This window comes from Xenopus laevis, chromosome 1S (assembly GCF_017654675.1).
Source record: "Xenopus laevis strain J_2021 chromosome 1S, Xenopus_laevis_v10.1, whole genome shotgun sequence".
NCBI classification, from domain to species: domain Eukaryota; kingdom Metazoa; phylum Chordata; class Amphibia; order Anura; family Pipidae; genus Xenopus; species Xenopus laevis.
The window spans coordinates 46,812,096-46,834,425 of record NC_054372.1 but is presented as its reverse complement, the minus strand read 5'-3'; positions in this window follow the sequence as shown (position 1 = coordinate 46,834,425).

Below are 22,330 nucleotides of genomic sequence, written 5' to 3'. Positions count from 1 at the left end.
TTGTTTATATATTTATTGTTTTATCAACTAATATTATTGTATTAGCCCATATGTTTTGCGCAAATCAGTAGCAGGGATCATTCCACTGAGAAAAACCTCCAAATGGCTATTGGACCAGATCCCAAAAGAAAAAATCCTAATGGCAAAATTGGCAAATATGCCAGGCTGAAATTATATTACTCAGGAACATACCAAACCTCAAATACTCTTTGATCTAAAGCAGGGGTTTCCAACCTTTTGGCTTCTCTGGGCCACATTGGAAAAAGAAAAACTGTCTGGGGCCACACATGAAATACACAAACACTTCTGATTTATAACATCAAAGAAAATACACAGAAAAAAACTGCAATACCAGTTGGATAACCAGATGGAGCTATACATTGGAATTTGGGACACCTGGATATTAAACAGACTTATTATTATATTATTATTACTAACTGGGCAATGGCCAGAGTCCCCCCTACTCCATGGGTCACCACATTGTTACAACCTGGCATAGTAAGCCTGTTCCTAACAAGACGACAGAATGAGGTGGTTAATGTGTCTGGACTTAGAGAGCACAAAGTGTTATTTCACTAGTTTTGGGTTGGACACCCCTGATCTAAAGTTTCTGCCTGTGACCAAATGTTCAACAACAAGATAAAAAAGGACAGGCAAGACCTGTAAATAAAACACATCACATATGTTCTTTTTTCTAAATGGATCCTTTCACTGAGCTATAACTGGATTGCAAAATAACCTCAGGTGGGGGATGTCTGATGCTAGAAATGTGTACTTTGGAGGCCTGGAATTTCAATGGAAATAAAGATTAATCCTTTTAATACATAATTTAATATTTTATACTTTTCATTTTATATACTTTTTCTACTTCAGTAGCCATTCCTATCCGGATCAAGTGTTGCTAGAATTTTCAGACCTGTGAAACTATGGCTGCAAAACAAGCAATTGCTTCCCAAAACGCACCCAGGCAGATGGTATATTTTTGTGTGAGTGTTCATCCATTGGGACTATATGTTACCCATTTTATGAGCTAACAGGGCCCTGGCCAAACATGAGTCTTGAGGACTTGCCATGAAAAAAAATCTGAAAACAACTGCTTTTGAGAAGGTCCCAAATGGCAAGAGTTTTATTTCATCATTATTTCTGCTCCGAATACACAAATTTTAGAGGATTTGGCTAAAAATCTGAAAATCAATGCAGGTGACAGGTTATCGTCATCTATGGCAGGCTGTCCAATCAGGGGTAGGGATTTCTCTATCTCATACTGAGGTGCCACATGCACTTTGTATAGAGAAAGTTAAACAGCCGTGTTGCATGAATAATCTAATCAGATGTCAGTTAGAGCCATCTCATCAGTGAGATTAGCTGTTGTATCCTTCACATCTTTCTCCAGGATGTAAGAAATGTACACAGCAGTTAATTGTGTCATAAAACCATGACAGGAACATTATATTACTCAAGATGATGTACTTAAAGGTTAATTCCACCTTTGTGACAACTTTTAGCATGTTATAGAATGGCCTATTCTTAGCAAATTTTCAGTTGGTCTTCAATGTTTTGTATTGTTATAGTCTATGAATTATTTGCCTTCCTCTTTTGTCTCTCTCCAGCTCTCAAATGGGGTTCACTGACCCGAGCATCCAAAAACGATTGCTCTTGAAGTTACTATTTCATTGTTATTGCTACTTTTTATTAGCATTCTAGTCAGCCCATATATATTCCACTCTTTAATTTAAGCCACTGCATAATTTCTAGGGTATGGGATCCGTTATCCAGAAACATGTTATCCAGAAAGCTCTGAATTACAGAAAGGCTGTCTCCCATAATAGACTCTATTTTATCCAAATAATTCAAATTTAAAAAAATGATTTCCTTGTTCTCTGTAATAATAAAACAGTACCTTGTACATGCAAACTAAACATTAAGTAATTATTATTTGAAGCAGAACCACCCTATTGGGTTTATTTAATGTTTACATGATTTTCTAGTAAACTTAAGGTATGAAGATCCAAATTACGGAAAGATCCTTTGTCTGGAAAGCCCTATGTCCCAAGCATTCTGGATAACACCTCCCATACATGTAATTGGTTGCTATGGCTTATTGTCTTAGGGCAGATCTGCCCATTGTTAGTGAAAAAAGTTCCAGTGTATTACGGCTACAGCTTTATAGTCAACGATAAATATACAGTATTTTTTTTGGAAAATATTCAGTTTTAAAGGGGTTGTTTACCTTCAAAGGAACTTTGAGTATGGTGCAGAGAGTGATATTCTAAGACTAATTGCAATTTTTTATTTGTAGTTTTTGAGTTTTCTAGCTTTTTATTCAGCATCTCTCCAGTTTGCAGTATCAGAAATCTAGTTGCCAGGGTCCAAATGACGATCTGATGATGGGAGAGTGTCTGCTTAGAAATATGAGTAATACAAAGTAGCAATAACAATACATCTGTAGCTTCCAAGAGCATTAGCATTTAAATTGGGTTAGTGACCCCCATTTGAAAGCTGGAAAGAGTCAGAAGAAGACAAATAATTCAAGAGCCATAAAAAAATGTAAAAAAAATTTTTTTGGAACAGATTTCGGTGACAAAATGTATGCTCAAGTCCACTGCACTTAAATCCACTCAGTGTGTCTGCACCTGGGCCGACGCAATAGGAGGTCAGATACATCACAATATTTATGGAGCACAAGGGCATATTCTTGGCCTGCGTTTTGGGATGCACTCTAGTTCCCTTAGATTTTGTGTTGGAATGGTGTCATTGCTGGCATGTTGCATTAATAACCATTACAAACTGAACAGGCACATTGGCATTTGCCCCAAGTGTGTATGGACACATGGACATTTATGAATAGGGTCAATGTGTGATCAGATTTGCATCTATTTATGCGCTTTACTTGTTGCATTGCATTCACAAAGAGCTAAATAGCTAAAACCCACTACTGAAAGGGAATTTGTACTGGTCACAGACACTGCTTGTACTAGATTTCCTAGTTTGCTATGTATTGGGTGGAGGAGCAACACAGAAGGGAATGTGTTTTAATATTGGAAGCTACCCCACCTCCTTCAAATAATAACTACATTCTCTAAGTGTGAAAGTACAGGGCAAACAATCATTCAGTCCATACATGTCACAGAACTTAGTTTCTATCAGGCAGGCTGTTCATCACCACTGTTTATTCTTTGATATAAAGAATATAATATAGCCAAATGTGATGTATGGGACTGGTAGTAGTTATATAACTCTCTTAGCCAGGGTGATTTCAGGCCTTACTTTTCCTTTGTGCTTTCAACCAAAATGTGATTGCAGAAAGAGGCCAACATTGAGGAAAGCAAGCAAACCCATACACTCTGATCACAGAGGGAGCTGTACAGATATGCATTATTATCTTTGAAGAACAACAAAAAATATAAATGCTGGATCATGTAAAGAAAGTGCTAAAAGCAAATCCTAGTACAAAGCTATCACCTCACCCCCATCCTTACTGTCTATATTGGTTTTGTTGATAAGGGAAATTGAAGCAGATATTTAAAGGATGTGTGGAGCAATTAAACTACTTCCCTTTTCTCTGCCATTTATACATTGGAACTGTATTTCCACTAGTCAAATTATTCAGTAAAAGGCACTTTCATACAACAATCACCACCCTTCCTGATTAAAGGTTTTAAATTAAGTTAACTTTAAATATGTTATAGAATGACTGTTTCTAAGCAACTTTTCAATTGGTCTTTCTTTTTATAGTTTTTTAATCATTTGCCTTCTTCTTCTGATACTTTCCTGCTTTCACATGGTGTGACCCCCATCTTAAAACAAATGCTTTGCAAGGCTTCACATTTATTGCTATTGCTACTTTTTGTTCATCATCTTTCTATTCGGACCCCCTCCTATTCATATTCAAGTCTCTTATTCAAATGGTTGCTATGGCAACCAGATAGCTAAAACTGCAAACTGGAGAGCTGCTGAATAAAAAGCTTAATAACTCAAAACCCACAAAAAAAATGATAACCATTAAAGGGATACTGTCATGGGAAAATATGTTTTTTCCAAAACGCATCAGGTAATAGTGCTGCTCCAGCAGAATTCTGCACTGAAATCCATTTCTCAAAAGACCAAACAAATTTTTTTATATTCAATTTTGAAATCTGACATGGGGCTTGACGTATTGTCAGTTTCCCAGCTGCCCCAGTCATGTGACTTGTGCCTGCACTTTAGGATGGAACTACTTTCTGGCAGGCTGTTATTTCTCCTACTTAATGTAACTGAATCAGTCTCAGTGGGACTTTGCTTTTACTATTGAGTGCTGTTCTTAGATCTTCCAGGGAGCTGTTATATTGTGTTAGGGAGCTGCTATCTTGTTACCTTCCCATTGTTCTGTTGTTAGGCTGCTGGGGGGGGGTAGATATCACTCCAACTTGCTGCACAGCAGTAAAGAGTGACTGAAGTTTATCAGAGCACAAGTCACATGACTGGGGGCAGCTGGGAAACTGACAATATGTCTAGCCCCATGTCAGATTTCAAAATTGAATATAACAAAATGTGTTTGCTCTTTTGAAAAATGGATTTTAGTGCAGAATTCTGCTGGAGCAGCATTATAAACTGATGCATTTTGGAAAAAACATGTTTTCCCATGACAGTATCCCTTTAACTCAAAGGCAAAAATCTTTAATCTTTAGAATGTTATAGATAGGCCTCTCCTAAGCAATGTTTCATTTGGTTGTGAATCATAGGCTAGCACCTCTGTGATTGGTTCCCTTTCGTGTATTGAGACATGGATTTCACCTTCATTCACCACCTTATATATTCATTTGGTAGAAAAGATCTGACAACAGTTCTGCATGCAGAGAATATTATGATTGATAATACAATAGATCAGAAAAAATTTAAATGGATTCACAGCAGCCTTTAAAGCCAACGACTGAAACTGGTACAATATCTTGTAATCTTCCCTGCCATTTTGATCAGAACAACCCCAAAATAACAGCCTCTCATCTTGTTCTTTAGGCCACTATTTTAGTTTCAGTGAAGAATCCCAGGCCAATTGACAGAGAAAAACATTTACATATTGCTCTTTCCTCAGTGTGTAATGATGTTAGTCTGTTATCCTGAGAAAAATGTGACAGATTAGTGGAAATACCATAAAAATACATTATATGCTCACTTTGGAAAAGGCATCTCTTGCTTGGGCTTTTTCTTTGGGTAGATCATCTCCATTTGGCAGCTACAGTGATTGTCTGTTGACAAGATCAGCCTTGTATTAGGGACCTTTGGCAACAGATATAACAGGGGCTATTCTAGTTCACCCACTAAAGTCTGTGATGCTAATAGTGAACATGTTATAAAGAATAGTAGTGGGCAGATGACTTGCTACAGATTTGAAATATTTGTGAATTAGAGGTGCAATCCATAATCCATAGCCACTACAATAACTCATTTACTCAGTTGTTTGTTTTAGAATTTACCCGGCTTCTGTCTATTTAACACTCAATGAGTGGAATATAAAACCTATATATTAAAACCTATGGGCTTATTTATGAAAGGATTAATGGGTCTTCCAGTAGGACATTTGACAGTAAAATTTATCGATACTTCTGGTTTAACCACTTAATTTTATTCACACTGTTTCCCAAATATTGTAAAACAGCTTATGCACCATATGATTGTTGGCTCTGGATCATCTGTTTCTCTCTTTTATTAAATAATATCCGTAGAAGTCAGAGTCACTGACCCGCGATTTCATACGCAATGTGATTATTTGTCATTTGAGACAAGGGAGCAGTACCTTTGTTAAACTGATGTGACCACTGGTCATCAATGGCCTTTTAAATATAAATCGAATTATAGCTTCTTGTAATCAGATCATCCTGTGGCTTTTATGGCTTTCCTTGTGGTTGGTGAAATGTAAATTAAGTTAATAATTAAAATAGCTTCAATCTGCTGTACCCATTTCTCTTCCCTGTATTTGAGTTATGGCTAACTTTATGCAAATCCCAGAGCAATAGATGTGGCTTATAAACATCATCCCTTGTGTGTATTAACGTCTGACTGGTAATTTAATGGCTGCCAGAGGCATAAACAAAAGTTTATTAAAACAGATCTGTAATTGAGAAGCTTCTCACAGTAATGAATGGAGTTCAGTTTTTTTTTACTAAAGCAGCATGCTAGACTTGTGGCCCTCCAGCTATTGTGAGCTACAAACTCCCACGCTCTGGCTGAAAATTCTGTGTTCACAACAGCTGGAGGGCCATAAGTCGATGTTCTCCTGTCCCACTAAATGGAACTTTATAATTTTCAGGCAGACTGACAAAAGGTTTACAGCTTTAATACATTTGTTGGAACTAATTACCCTTGAACTTTGCTGTATCTGTTTAAAAGCATCCAAAATAATTTGATCTATAATTTGCTGGGAAAGTCAAGGGCATGAAACTGTTCCTGCTGAGAAATGACAGCAACTCATCATGTATCAAACTTTACCAGTTTATACAACTAAGACAATTATGGTCTAAAATAATGTCAGTTAAAGTGAACTTCTCACCCAGACATAAAAAACTGTTGAATAAAAGTTAAACATGAAATCCAAATTCTTTTTTTTATTAAAGCATTCATAGCTGTTGTAAACATTTAAAAATCTCAGCTGTCAATCAAATATTGTCTGCCCCTCCTCTATGCCTTAGGCATAGAGGCGGGGCAGGCAATTACTTTCACTTTCCATTCAGCACTTCCCAGATGTCACTGCTCTCCCCACATTCCCCCATTTCTCTTAACCATTAAAATTGTGTAATCATTGCATTGGGATGGACATCGGACCCCCCATTCTGGTGCATAAACAAGATTCTGAGAAGGCTTGCTTTAATAACAGTGTCCACAAAATGGCTCCTGCCTGCTTGCTATAATTATGAGTTACCAGACCAAAGGAAACAACATTCAAATAATTTATACAGTGTAACTGAAGTTCATTTTGCTTGACTAACATGATAAAATAATTTTTTGGGGTGACTGCTCCTCTTTATGACTGGAAGAAGGTAACGTACAGTATTTTAGAGAAAGAGATGATGTAAAAGATATAATGGAATAATTATTAAACTAATTTTTAAGATATTAACTAAAACACAAATTAAGCTTTTTATTGGTGAAACCAACCAGTTGTATGTCTTTGTGTTCTGTGATTATTAATTATTAATGTTATTCTAGGGCAGGGCTGTCCAACTGGCGGCCCACGTGCTAATGGGGCACCAGCACTGTGTCACTGTATGTAGTACATATTAGAATGATAGGTTTCCCTGTCTCCTGCTCTGTTCTGCCTTCCCTCCCTATGTGTGCCATTCTCTGCTTACTCAGTGCTGCTTGTGTGTGGCATTCTCTGCTTGCTGAGTGCTGCCTGTGTGTGCCAATCTCTGCTTGCCCAGTGAGGCTTGTGTGTGCCATTCTCTGCTTACTCAGTGCTGCTTGTGTGTGCCATTCTCTGCTTTCCCAGTGCTGCTTGTGTGTGCCAATCTCTGCTTGCCCAGTGAGGCTTGTGTGTGCCATTCTCTGCTTACTCAGTGCTGCTTGTGTGTGCCATTCTCTGCTTTCCCAGTGCTGCTTGTGTGTGCCATTCTCTGCTTGCCCAGTGCTGCTTATGTGTGCCATTCTCTGCTTGCCCAGTGCTGCTTGTGTGTGCCATTCTCTGCTGCTCAGTGCTGCTTGTGTGTACCATTCTCTGCTTGCCCAGTGCTGCTTGTGTGTGCCATTCTCTGCTTGCCCTATGCTACCTGTGGAATGTAAGCCTGTTAGGGGTTTGTTCTTGGGGTTTGTTAGCATTTGGAAATTGTTGTTAAGGGCCCCTAAGGTGTTTAATCATGTGTTGGGGGGTTGTTGTATTATCCACAGGGGAGGATGAGTTAATTTTTTCACATATGAGTGATGAGGGATTTCCCTGCAGTGAACACCAACCATTTAAAGACATGCACAGTTTCTCGCTTAAAAACATTTATTGGTGCATATTAACCACAAAAACTAACATGTCAATGTACAATTCACACACACCACAAAGCAGTGTCTCCCCCCCAGTCTGCCTACCTGTTGTTAGCCACACCCTCCTGACGCGTTTCGCGCTATTGGGCGCTTCATCAGAGGAGGTGTGGCTGGTGCTGGTCATGTCCCTTAAATACCTGCAGGATTACTTAATGCAGGTTCTAGGGTTAGATACTTGCACATTTGTGTATTAATTGCCTGCAGAATTGTTTTCTGCAGGTTCAAGGGTTACATATGTGTTACATACAAATCAAAAGGTCTATTCACTTCCACTATGTACCCATTAACCCCCATTTTCTACTTATATTATATTACGTTTCAATCCGCATTGTAACTTTGTTTCCATCCAAATCACCTAATAATTCACTAAAACAGGAGACATGACCATGTGATTGTAGTGACTAAGTGAATAAAGTGCAATTGTGCATAAATTCATAATAAGTTAATAAATTTACCGGAACTGCACGGATGAGGGAGTCTTTGCTCAACAGGCTAAGGAAGAATGCAACAGGTTAAGAAGTAGGGGGTATAGTAAAAGAGACATATTAGAAGCAATGGAAAAACTAGAGAAATCGAAAACTATAAAAAAGACTAAGGGCAGTATGAAAATAACTAATAAGCAAGAAAAAGGAGTAAGATGCATTTTAGAGTACGGACTACAATATAAATCGGTTAAAAAAAGTATAGTCAAAAATTGGAATATTTTGAATACTGACCCTACAATAAAAGCATTAAATTTAACCCCAATGGTAATTAGTAGGAAAGCCAAGTCCATAGCAAATCAAGTAGCTCCTAATCGTCTAAATAAAAAAGCAGAGAAAAAAACGTGGCTTGATTTGAAGGGTTTTTTTCCCTGTAAAAAATGTGTGGTTTGTAAAAACAATAAAAGCAAAAAAAGTAATAGAATTCAGTGATAAAAGTAAAAGCCAGGAGATAAAAATAGGAAAAATGATTACTTGTGGTACAAGATATGTAGTATATGCAGTGCAGTGTGAATGTGGTGCTTTATACATTGGTCGTACAATTAGACAGCTACGGGTCAGATTGGGGAACATCTAAGAGGTATTGACAATAAAGATGTTGATAATCCCATTCTGAAACACTTTACAATGGCCCATGATGGCATACCCCAGAAAATAAGGATGTTTGGTATAGATAAAATAAACGAAAATAGTGGGGGCAATTTAACTACTAAATTACTAAGATTAGAATCTAACTGGATTTTTAAGTTAGGGACAATTATACCTGAGGGAATGAATAGCCATTTTGAACTAAAGCCGTTTCTTACATCAGTATGGGATTAAAGTGAATTTTTTTTAAAAAAAGTTTTATCGTAATTAATAAGTCATATGTATTTGACAACACATTGTTTTGTAAACACTTTATTAACTTATTATGAATTTATGCACAATTGCACTTTATTCACTTAGTCACTACAATCACATGGTCATGTCTCCTGTTTTAGTGAATTATTAGGTGATTTGGATGGAAACAAAGTTACAATGCGGATTGAAACGTAATATAATATAAGTAGAAAATGGGGGTTAATGGGTACATAGTGGAAGTGAATAGACCTTTTGATTTGTATGTAACACATATGTAACCCTTGAACCTGCAGAAAACAATTCTGCAGGCAATTAATACACAAATGTGCAAGTATCTAACCCTAGAACCTGCATTAAGTAATCCTGCAGGTATTTAAGGGACATGACCAGCACCAGCCACACCTCCTCTGATGAAGCGCCCAATAGCGCGAAACGCGTCAGGAGGGTGTGGCTAACAACAGGTAGGCAGACTGGGGGGGAGACACTGCTTTGTGGTGTGTGTGAATTGTACATTGACATGTTAGTTTTTGTGGTTAATATGCACCAATAAATGTTTTTAAGCGAGAAACTGTGCATGTCTTTGATATTTACCTTGGTTTAATTGGACCTGTGCACAGTACTCGCTGTATAGACAGCAGCTACCCCATAATTGATTTTTGTTTTAACACCAACCATTTGGTTTTTTGGTGTGCTACCACCGTAAATGTGGATATGATCTTAAAATTTCTTGTGGTAACATGGGTGTGGTTAACAGTGGGTGTGGTTTGTAAGGGGGAGTGGCTAACACCGACTTCCATTACACAGGCCAGTAAAATTCTGGCCCTTGGTACCACAGAAGTTGGACAGCACTGCTCTAGGTGGACATATTTAAAAATATGTGTTAAAAAACAGTGTTGAAGTGCACCATACTGACACTTTAAAAGTATACTGTCATGATTTTTATGGTATACCGTATATACTCGAGTATAAACCGAGTTTTTCAGCATCCAAAATGTGCTGAAAAAGTCTACCTCGGCTTATACTCGGGTCAGCGGGCAGTAGCTGAGATTGCAGTCACTTTTAATCATTCCTATACCAACAGTTCACTTGGGGAGAGACTGCAATATCCCACAATGCCCTCTGTTGGTTATATGAAAGAATAACAGTGACTGCAATATCACACAGTGCTATCTGTTGGTTATATGAAAGAATAACAGTGACTGCAATATCACACAGCACCCTCTGTTGGTTATATGAAAGAATAACAGTGACTGCAATATCACACAGCGCCCTCTGTTGGTTATATTAAAGAATAACAGTGACTGCAATATCACACTGCACCCTCTGTTGGTTATATGAAAGAATAACAGTGACTGCAATATCACACAGCACCCTCTGCACATGGTAGTGGGACAGTGGGACAATGCACACAGTAATCTGTTTGGCAATTCTCTGTCACCATCAACTTTGCAAAGAAGTCCGGTTGATCACTGGGGGGGTCGCTTTGGCAGAATGTGCGCTGCTGGGAGACAGGGCTGTAGTTGTGTCTAGGCTTATACTAGAGTCAATAAGTTTTCCCAGTTTTCGTAGGTAAAATTAGGTACCTTGGCTTATACTCGGGTCGGCTTATACTCGAGTATATACGGTAGTTTTTATTTCTAATTTACATTGTTTACATTGCAAATTATTTACTCTACCATATACAATTTTATCCCTGAACCAACAAGTGTCATTTTTATTTAGTTGTAATATTGGTGTGTAGGCAGCCATCTCAGGTAATTTCGCCTGGTCGTGTGCTTTCAGAAAAAGCCAGTGCTGCACTATGGAACTGCTGTCTGACAGGCTATTGTTTCTCATACTAAATGTAACTGAAAGAGCCACACAGGGACATGGATTTTTATTATTGAGTGCTGTTCTTATATCTACCAGGGATCCGTTATCTGGTTACCTTCCCATTGTTCCATTGTTTGGCTGTTGGAAGGGATATGGGAGGGGGTTCATATCACTCCAACTTACAGCGCAACAGTAAAGAGTGGCTGAAGTTTATCGCAGCACAATTCACATGACTGGGGGCACCAGGGAAACTGACAATCCGAATCCTAAATTCTGAGCTTTAAAGGATAATTCATCCGTTAACTAAAAAAACCCTAAATGGCCAAGCAGATGCAAGCCACATATTGTGTAGTTACACCTTTAAACAACTTACTTTTCAAAGCAGAACTTAAAGTATTATTAATATCTCATTGCCCTATATCAGTAGCGATCCTAGAGGGGGGCGGGCCCTGGTGCGTGACGCGCAGCCGGGCCCCGCCCCCTCCATACGGCCGCATTTGGCCACATTTTCAGCGGCGAACGGACTGCCGGGGGGCCCTGAGGGTGTGCGGGCCCTGGCCCGCTCGCACCCCCTGCTCCCCCGGTAGTTCCGCCACTGCCCTATATTCACATTTTTGTACCAGTGCCCAGGTTCAGGCTGAAATTCTCAAAAAATGGGGTTTGGGGAGCATTCAAAAGTTAAGTAAAATATACAAGTAAAGTGGAATTGCACTTGATCTGGCCAAATTAACTACAAACATATCAAAGGTAGAGGGGATTGAGCAATGTTCAGTACCTGCTCCCCTGTTTTGATAAGCAATTTCGTATTTATGCAATTGCATATATTTTCAAAAACAGGGGTTTTCTTTAGTTTCAAAATTATGATCATAAAACTGACAAGCCATCAAACCATGTCAAAGTTCAAAATAGGGAGTTAGGCATTTTAAGTACACAGAGGCCCTAACCTCCTAACAGCTCCTCACAGTCCAAATAAATAGTCACTGTCACTCTATGGCATCTTACAAGCAGCCCCCGGCTTCTACCAGAATTCATATTAGGGCTGCTCAGAAATAGTACTCAGTTACTTTACAGTTTGGCATGTAGAGAAACATGTAAGAGATTGTGATGACTGCAGCTTTTGGCTATAGGGGAGATGCTGCTTCTGCAACATTGTTTTATGTTAAATGATAAATGTAGTTATTTTATATTAAATGATAAATGTAGTTAGAACCAGCAGTTCAGAAAATAACAAATAATTGGCAGGAACTGCTTTCTATAGCAATTGCCTTTGAAAATAACCTTGATATCATTAAAAAAAATGTGAAATGAATGTGCACTGAAAAGTAACATAGAAGTGTGTGTATATATATATATATATATATATATATATATATATATATATATATATATATATATATATATAGATAGTAAAATATATATGTATATGAGTTTACACCATTTCAGGAATTACTGCACCATAGATCTTATCAAACATGTATTAAACAAGTGTAAGAAGCCAAACTGCTAGCGTTGGGTTACAAGTTATCTAACCAGATTATATGGAATGTCTAGGACACTTCTGAAAATGGCATCAGCAGGGCTAAACTGCTGTAAAAAAATATGTATTTCCCCTGTTTTGCAACTTTTTAACATTGTCTGACATTACATCAGATGTTTGTCTCCATTCTAGTAGTATATGAATGAAGCCTGAGAGAAGGAGAGAATAAAATAACCACATCAATGTCATTATGTTATTTTCTTGGTGTGCGGAAAATGAAAAGTGCAATCATCACTGTGAGACCATAATTGCTGTTTAACCTAATTAATCTAATTAAGGGGATAATTATACAATCAGTAGTGATTTGGGCCAACTCTGTCTAAAATAATTTTCATATGTGTAAACCCTTACCAGCCATCATGCCACTTTAAGGAAATTTTTGAAGGCTGCCAGTGAAAACCTGCTGAGGCCTAACAGGAGCAGAAATACTGCCAAATCTCTCCACAAGAAAGGCATAAAATCATTGAATAGTTCAATAGTGCAAACAGAAAAACAAGTGGAGCTCAGCACTCTTGGCATGCTCCTATTGACTGGCTTAGGCTGCTGACTGCGGCTGCTGAGAAATAAAACCAGTGTGAACAAGTTACTTTAACTTCAGCATCCTCTGTATCTTTCTCCAATATCTCATGCCACAGGATATGGGAAGGACCATTTATCAAAATTCGAAGTAACCCAGTTGCTGTCAACATACGACAGCATCTCCTGATTATGGAAATGGAGTCTAAACTGAGTCATTCTGTTTGATTTCTTAATTTACCCTTTAATGTTTTACATTGATATTTCTCATATCCTAAAACATGCACCGCTAATCATCTATAAATGTATGGAAAATCATTTGACAGAAAAATATGATTAACCTTGTATGTTTTGAATTTTTAAAAAGCACATTATTTGTTTTGATTTTTTTTAATTTGAAAAACTTAGACATCTTGAATATGTGCTTGTTTATGAAAAAGCTTGCAAATCCAAACCTTGATTGCTTAAAAAAGTGATAAAACAACTTAAACATAGCAAATTACCATTCCATCCTTCATTCTCAATTAGTCTGCCTAAATTCAAATTAATCTGAAGCACCCAAACTGACAAATAGCTTGAAATTTGCCTAATATAGGTATAGGATTTAGTATCCAGAATGTTTGGGACCTGGGGTTTTCCGGAGGATCTTTCTATAGTTTAATCACTATACCTTACCTTAACAAAAATCATTTACATGAAACTTAAAAATAAGCATTAAAAAACCCAATGATTTGCCTCCAATAAGGATTAATTATATCTTAGCTGGGATAAATAACAAGCTAATGTTGTATTATTAAAGAGAAAAAGGAAATCATTTGTAAAATGTTAAATTATTTGTTTAAAAAATGGTTTTCGGATCCCATTCTTGAACTTTGAATGACCTGAACTATATAAATTTTTAGCTTTTGGATGGCAAAAAAAGATTCTTGTAGTTAATAAACTAGGAAATTTTGGAATTTGAAATTTTGAGATTTTTACTTTGAAAAACCTTGATTTGCAATCGAAAGCCAAATTCAAGTGTTGACAAACCTTCCCCTGAGGATTCCATATTTAATAACCATCTTAATTATTTTGGCACATTTGCATTGGTATTGGTATTACAAGATCACTAACCCCCACCACCTCATTTCTTCCTGAAATCCTGTAGGTTTTATGTGTCTGTTGTAATGCTAAAGATTCATGAATGTTTCCAAAGTATCTGATAGGCCATTAGCTTTGTGATTTACAGATGGAGATTGCATTGCCTGGTGTAAGCGCTGAATCAATACAGAGCCAAATACCTTCTCAAGCAGGGAAAAAGAGCTGTTTTGATCACTAGGAAATAACAGTAATCTTCTGAAGAGGCGTGTTAAAAATAAAATAAATCAAAGCTTGTGTTGCTGAGCTCTGTGAATTGCTTGTAATCAAATTAATTTGAGGAAAAAAGCAAACTAATGGGAATTGTTGAATCTGTTATTTATTTCGCATCTATATACTTTTTCATTGCTAAGCATATTGTCTGGTCTGCAGTGTCGGACTGGAATGCCAGGGGCCCACCAGGTAACTTTAGGTGGAGGGCCCACCGGTAAACCGTGGCCCACTTTCCAAACTATTATTCCTCCTCTCTGAAGTCAACCTCTTTATTCTCCTAGTCTTTTATATCTACTTACTATACTTTATTATTATTATTACTATACTATACTTCCATTATTAAGCCTCTTTTTTACCATAAAGGAATAAGGAATGGCCATGAAATAGGCCAAATTATTAGAAGCAAGAGGGACCTGGGCCCACCGGGAGTTTTCCTGGTATCCCAGTGGGCCAGTCCGACACTGCTGGTCTGCATATCCAATAAGGTATAGATTGTTATATGCATGCATTAAACATGGTATTGGCAAGGCTGGCAACAGAGTGGGGTTCTTTTCAGAATAGCCTAGTATCTCTAGTATCTGTGTTTTTGTACAGTAACATAAAAAAAGAGTAAAACAATGTAAGTATGTCTTATGCAATTTATATCATCACTGATGGCAACTGAAAGTAAGGAATTTGTTGATAGAAGGGGCTCTGTAAAGAAGCCCATCCGCTACTCTACTTTCTCAATGGAGATGTTATGCTGTTGTTCATTCTATAGAGTCAGAGAGGCCTCTAAACCCCCACTAGAGTTACCACTAGGACAAGGAGACCTTAAACTATTTGTATTGTATAATAATGTCGAATGCCTACTACTGTTTTGAGCTATTCGTTCTTTCATTTCCTAGCTGACCTAATGTTAAGGCTACTGAGTTATTTGAAAACTCAGGGAAGGTTCTTATAAATGCATTTTTCAAGGCTGTGCTGGTTCCTAAATGATTGTATTTAATTTGGTTTAATCACTGCAGCCCTTCTAGTTGGATTTCCAAAAAATGGTTGCCAATGTTCACATGATCTGCTTCTATATTGTACTTTGCCTGGGTTCAGCAGTCCTTCTCTTCCTTGTTCCCTCCTTATCACCTATCTATCTATCCTATCTATCTATCCTATGAATTTGCCACATATAAGAGCTCTACTAGAATATAGAGGCTTGGCTAGTGGGCCAAGCTGTAACATTATTTGGGAGCATTTCCAGAACCATCAGCTAGGTTTATTTCAATCTTTAAATCAACTGGACCCTACAAGGTACAGTAAAATGCTGCAGAAGCAACCTTTACTTCTCCGTGTGTGTGTGGCATTTATGTCTGTAGTTCATATTACCTGTACATTTATGGTATGTTATACTCCTTGCCATATTCTAGGCTGGGTAACTGAGGTTGTCAGCCTGCCCCTCAGTGTATTAGAAGAAAAGACAGGTCTGACTGAGCACTTCAGCCTCAGGCTCTTTAAAATGTCAATCACAAGCCCAAATTAACAGTAAATAGATGGCTGAGCATGGACAGGACTGATATTTGAACTAGAAGACTTACATTTTGGCTTATGTGCAACACCTGTGCAGAACTAAATTATTCATGTGTATAGATGTCCTGATTTTTGAGTATATACCAAGTATGACTGAAATGTTGCCTGTTTTAGAACTCATTCTGCCTCCTCTTCATCAGACGCTTTGTAGCTTCCAAAAGCCCTTTCTATATTTCCTGGCCATGGCTGCTTGACAAAAAGATATATAGTTGGGTGTTTTAACAATATGGCTTAGTCGCTATTTGAGAGGCTTCTGGATATATCATGGATGTCACTTTGTAATGTACATTATAACTGAATGCAATAATGTCACTTTTTCTTTGAAATAGTCTTCTATGTTATATTGCTGTGCCATGTGCCCAATGAGTGGATGATGATGATGATGATGATGATGATGATGAACAGAGAATTGCATGGGAATAATCACTTTTTATTAACAAGACTCTTCTTTCATTCATTTATTTCTGCATTGCATTAAGGACAATGGGCACTAGCTGAAAATGTTGCTTGTTTTGCTCTGTTTTTTTCATTTGTTTTATACACTTAGTGCCATTCCCCGTTCCAACTTTATTTGCAATTAATGCTTATTTTAATTGGTTCATACACTTAAATTCAATTCAGATATTCTCCTTATTTGTGCTAATGAGCTGATATAGTAACTTTTATGTAACTGTAATGGTACACTTATTATGTAATATGCTCGTCTACCAACTAAAAGCCTGTGTGGTCCGAAAGATTAATGGAAATTAACTGAGTTAATAAATGAGGAAACGGGGCACCAGTTTTGTTTCTTAAGAGCTTTCTTATCAGTATTATATGCAGAAGGAAAGACTCCTGATACAATCTTATTTTTATTTATGCTTTCTATATTTGCCCTATATGTAACTATGTTTTATTTTTTTGTTGCTTCTCTTTGTTTCCTCCTGCAGCTAATAAATTGCTGCAGTCAAAAATTCAACCAAGGGATGCTGGGAGTTGTAGTTCACCAGTCACAAGGGCAACCCCAGCCAACATATTTACTAATTACTATTCACAAATATCAGCCATGCCAATACCCATTATGATATACATTTAAGTAAAAACTTTACATTGTCAGCCCTTTCTTGTAGACCATTAAAAAAAGGAGTAGAGCAATAGGCACACAGCGCTGTCTGTAGTGTTAGAAACAACTGACAACTGAAAAAAATGATGGTATGTGCTAGGTTATGTGTTTCCAAGTACTTGTGTTTCCACTTCCTTTCTGGCAATCTAACAGCAGCTTTAGCTTTATGGCTGTAGAACACTATGGGGGAAATTAATAAAATTGGCAATGAGAGCAAATTTGAGCACAAATGAATACCAAAAAGTAGCTTAGAATTGGCCACTCCATAACATGCTAAAAGTTGCTTTAACTTTTAAACTTCCATTCTGGAAAAAATGATAAAACTGTTAAAACTATGGAAATCTTTTGAAAAAAAGACTTTATTTCTGAAGAACAATCTGAAAACAACTGAAATTAAAAAGTGTTCGGAAGGTGAAAAACCCCTTTAAACAAATTTATGTGTGAACGGCATCACATAGCGTCTGATTTACTAGTTGCATTTCACTTGTGTGTATAGGCGCATTTTAAAGAAGAAGGAAAAGCTAAAATTAAGTAAGCTTTATTAGAAAGGTCTATATAAATACACCAGTTAACCCTCAAAGTAATGCTGCTCAGAGTCCTCTGTCAAAAGAAACACAGCATTTCTTTCCTTTTATTGTGTACACATGGGCTCCTGTATCAGACTTCCTGTTTTCAGCTTAAACCTCCAGAGCACGGCCTTGAGCATGCTCAGTTTGCTCCTCTTCCCCTCCCTGCTGTAATCTGAGCCCAGAGCTATGAGCGAGCAGGGAGAGACTCAGGCAGGAAGTGATGTCACACCAAGCCAATATGGCAGCTGTTATCCTAAATAAACAGAGAATACTTCAAGAGCTGGTTACTCAAGTATGGTAAAGCATTCTGCAGAATAAATATACTGTTATAGCTTGCTCTAGTGTGGCTAATCTATTGGCAATAAACTGCTTCAGTAGCTTTCCTTCTCCTTTAAGGGAACCCTGAAAGCACTTCCTCCTTAAAGCAGCTATTACTTCCCAGGCTTCTGCGCATCCACTGCACCAGGGGTTTAACTACAGAGGAAGCAGACCCTGCGGCTGCAGGGGGCCCAAGAGGTATAGGGGCCCTATAACCTCTAGACATTTTTGGGGGCATGAAAAATAATTTGCTGTGGGGCCCATTAATATCTTGTTAAGCCACTGCACTGCACCCTGTATTTTATTTATCTGATGCAAGTACATCAATTCATCACAGCAGAGGCACATTGGCACTATGCAAAAATCCTATGGAAAATGTATAGAAGCAAAGAACCTTTGTAATTAGCCTCTAATTGTGCATCTATTTTATAGCGTTGAATTTGCAATTGTGTTAATGAATGAGCCTTATAGAGTTGTATACACACAAAGAGGAACAGCTGAAATCCACAGTGACAGTGTTCCCATAATTCATAGCTTTCTGGATAACGGGTTTCTGGAAAACAGATCCTATACCTGTATTATCACGGCTGCAAAGAGAATATGGCCAGATTTAAAGCAGAGCAGGAGAGCAAGCACACAACACCTATTTCTTCTAAATATAAACAGATGCATTATGGAAAGGGATTTATGGATTCATTGCAGGTAATTACCTTTCGATTTCCTTGTGCCAGAAATGCACAGGGAGTCTGAGATTGCAGAGATCTAGCTGATTGATCCATGCCACAAGTTTCACTGCGTGACTTGACTTTACTCCTTTAAAGGTTATGTGCACATTCACCTGAGAGGGCTGGCTAAGAGCTCTACATAGAGAATATTTGTTTTATATGCTATACAGACAGATCATATTCATAATTTATTGTCCACTTTGCTTCCCTGACGGCCGTTTCATTACACCCACAGATCTCGCTACCATCCTAATACTAAACTGGTTAAAAATATACTTTTTTTTTAACAGAAGGTAAAAATTTGCAATTTTGTATACTAATAAAAGAATGCAGCATGGAGCTATGAATGGAGCTATTACAGAATTGCCTGAAGTGCATGTTTTGAGGGCAACTACAAATCCAAAAGAATTTGGCTAAATAATGCTTACTATCACAGATGATAAGCAGCCCTATGTCAATGAAGCTCCTTGCCTCTACACCTACCTCCAGTAACAATACATTTCTGATCATTTATAGCGGATTTACCTACTTGTACATATTACTGTGATTGAGAGCCATTCACAGTTTAAATCTGCAGTCCCAACTGGCAAAATATTTGTGAGGTTCCTTTGCTTTACACAGTGATTATTTTATTGCACCCCCAAACTTGTCACAGGGGGTCACCATCTTGGAAAGTGTCTGCAATACTCACATGATCAGTGGGCTCTGAGCAGCTGTTGAGAAGCTAAACTTAGGGGTTGTCGCAAATGATCAAGCAGAAAATTAGGTTTGTCTGTAATATAAACTGATGCTATAGGGCTGATTATTAATTCTGTGCTGTAATAATTATCTGTATTAATTACTAATCAACCTTATATTGTGACATTTATATTCTATGTGTACTGTACATTATGAGTGGGACCCTAAGCTCAGTAAGTGACAGCAGCACAGAGCATGTACATTGAATCAGCAAAAAGAAGATGGGGAGCTAATGGGGCATCTTTGGAGGCACAGATTTTTCCTGCCTCAGCTTTATGCCACTGGCTTGAATCATGGAATTACTGTGCACATACAGTGTATGCTACAGTATATATTTCTAAATTGCTTAGCATTGACTGTGCTGTGGTTCTTCATTTTCATTTTCCTCTCTCACTTACAAAATAATGCTGTGCACATAATGATATATATTTGAGATATAAATGAGATACAAATATGTTACATTTATAAAAAAATATAAAATAAATGTAAAAGATACGAAAAATAGATGAAGAATTATGGAATCTGTATTACTCTCATTACTATATAGTAAAGGTGCCTCTCAAGCTTTTTCTACACAACTGTATAATTCTAGAATCCAGAGACGTGTAACTGTTTATGGCTTAGAGTATTTTTGTCTTTACTTTTGCTGTAGTAGCAGGTATTTTATATCTGCATAATTTTATGTATTTCTGTTTAGCTTTTATTGACTGTATCATTCTTATCCTCATAATGTATTATAGTTCACTCCACAGAGAGAACCTATGCTGAAGTACAGTTGCTGTATCCAAGTATATCCAGGTTTAGTAAAATTTCACATATAATTACTAGCCTGGTTTGAGTTCCCCTACCTTCTCTTAGACTTCTTACCTCATGAACTCTGCTAATGAATCCTACTAAGATTTTTTTAGTTTGTAATCTCCAGGAAACTGTGCCATTTAAACAAAGGAAGACAATTTAGTGGATACATACAAATAGGTTTCAAGAAATACTCAAGTAAATAATTTTAAAGGGGTTGTTTACCTTCCAACACTTTTTACGACCCTAGAACAGCACTGCCCTTACCACCTGCCTTAAAGGGGTTTCAGTATGGTGTAGAGAGTGATATTCTGAGACAATCTGCAGTTGGTTTTCAATTTTTATTATCTAAGGTTTTTGAGTTAATTAGCTTTTCATTCAGCAGCAGTTCAGTTTGCATTCTGGTAGCTAGGTACCAAATTACCCTAGCAACCATGCACTGATTTGAATAAGAGACTGGAATATGAATAGGAGAGGGCCTGAATAGAAAGATGAGGAATAAAAAGTAACAATAACAATACATTTGTAGTCTTACAGAGCATTTGTCTTTTTTAGATGGGCTCAGTGACGCCCATTTGAAAGCTGCAAATAGTCAGAAGAAAAAGGCAAATAACTATAAAACTATAACAAATAGACAAAGAAGACCAATTGAAAAGATGCTTAGAATTGGCCATTTACCTTCTTTTTCTGCTTCTTTCTGGCTCACAAATGGGGATCATTGATTCCATCTAAAAACAAATGCTCTGTAAGGCTACAAATTTATTGTTATTGCTTGTTATCACTCATCTTTCTATTCAGACCCTTTCCTATTTCTAATGGGAAAGCATTCAGAGTATATTAATCGCAGGGGGGTAATCTCTTTATGCATCAGGGCCCTAAGGGTTGCAAAGCACAAAGGCCTGCAGCCATTCTTCAAATGCTACAAGCAGTATGCAAAGTGCAAAATAGGCGGTGTAACTATATTCAGCCAATTATTTGATCCTTATTTTGCCACCCCACCCAAAAAAAATCACTAGAGCTGCTTCTGCTATGAGGCGGGTGCAAGTCATTTTTTTGGCCCATCTAGTTCAGACAGCACACTTGAGCTCTCTGCAATAGTACCTCTGCACACTGGTAAGCTCAGAAGAAGTAAAGTCAGGGGGTCAGCAGACAGCATGGGGCTGAGAAACACCCCTGGTAACAACCAACCTTGAATAAAACTTGCCATGTAGGTACTTATTTATCTGGGGCTCTAAACTTGTAAGGAACTGTGCAGCTAATTGCATGGTTGGATACGTCTATTAACCTGACACACCATTACAGTAATCCATACCAAATGTAAAGTGGTAGTTCACCTATAAATGATATGTTAGTAGCATGCTGCCCGTCCCCTCCCTTGTGTGGCCCCACATGAAAGTCTGCCTACTGTGTCTGCTTACCATGTATTTGATTTAAAGGGTATCACTACAGAGATTAACTGCACCCTGCATTGTTTAAACCTCAAATCCAGACTGTAATCCCCTGTATTGTTCACACAAGGAATCCCCCTGCATTTTTCACACTTGTAACACATCCTAAGGCCCCTGACACACATGCGGATTTAAAAAAAGCCAAACACCGTGTAGATAAACATGGCAGTCAGCACTGCGGCGCAGACCATGCCGAAAATGCCCAGTAAATACGCATGTGTGTACAGGGCCTAAAGCCCTGTACTGTTCATCCTTCAGACCCAGACTGAAACTGCTCACATTGTTCAACTGTTCACATTCATACAAACTGCTGGAGGGGCACCAACACTGTGTCACTGTATGTAGTACATCTTAGAGTGGTCCTGATAGGTTTGCCTGTCTCCTGTTCTATTTTGCCTACCCTATGCTCCCTGTGTGTGCCATACTATGTCTGCCCTATTCTCCTTAGGTGTGCCATACTCTGCTTGCCCTATGCTACCTTTGTGTGCCATACTCTGCCTGCCCTCTGCTCCCTGTGTGTGCCATACTCTG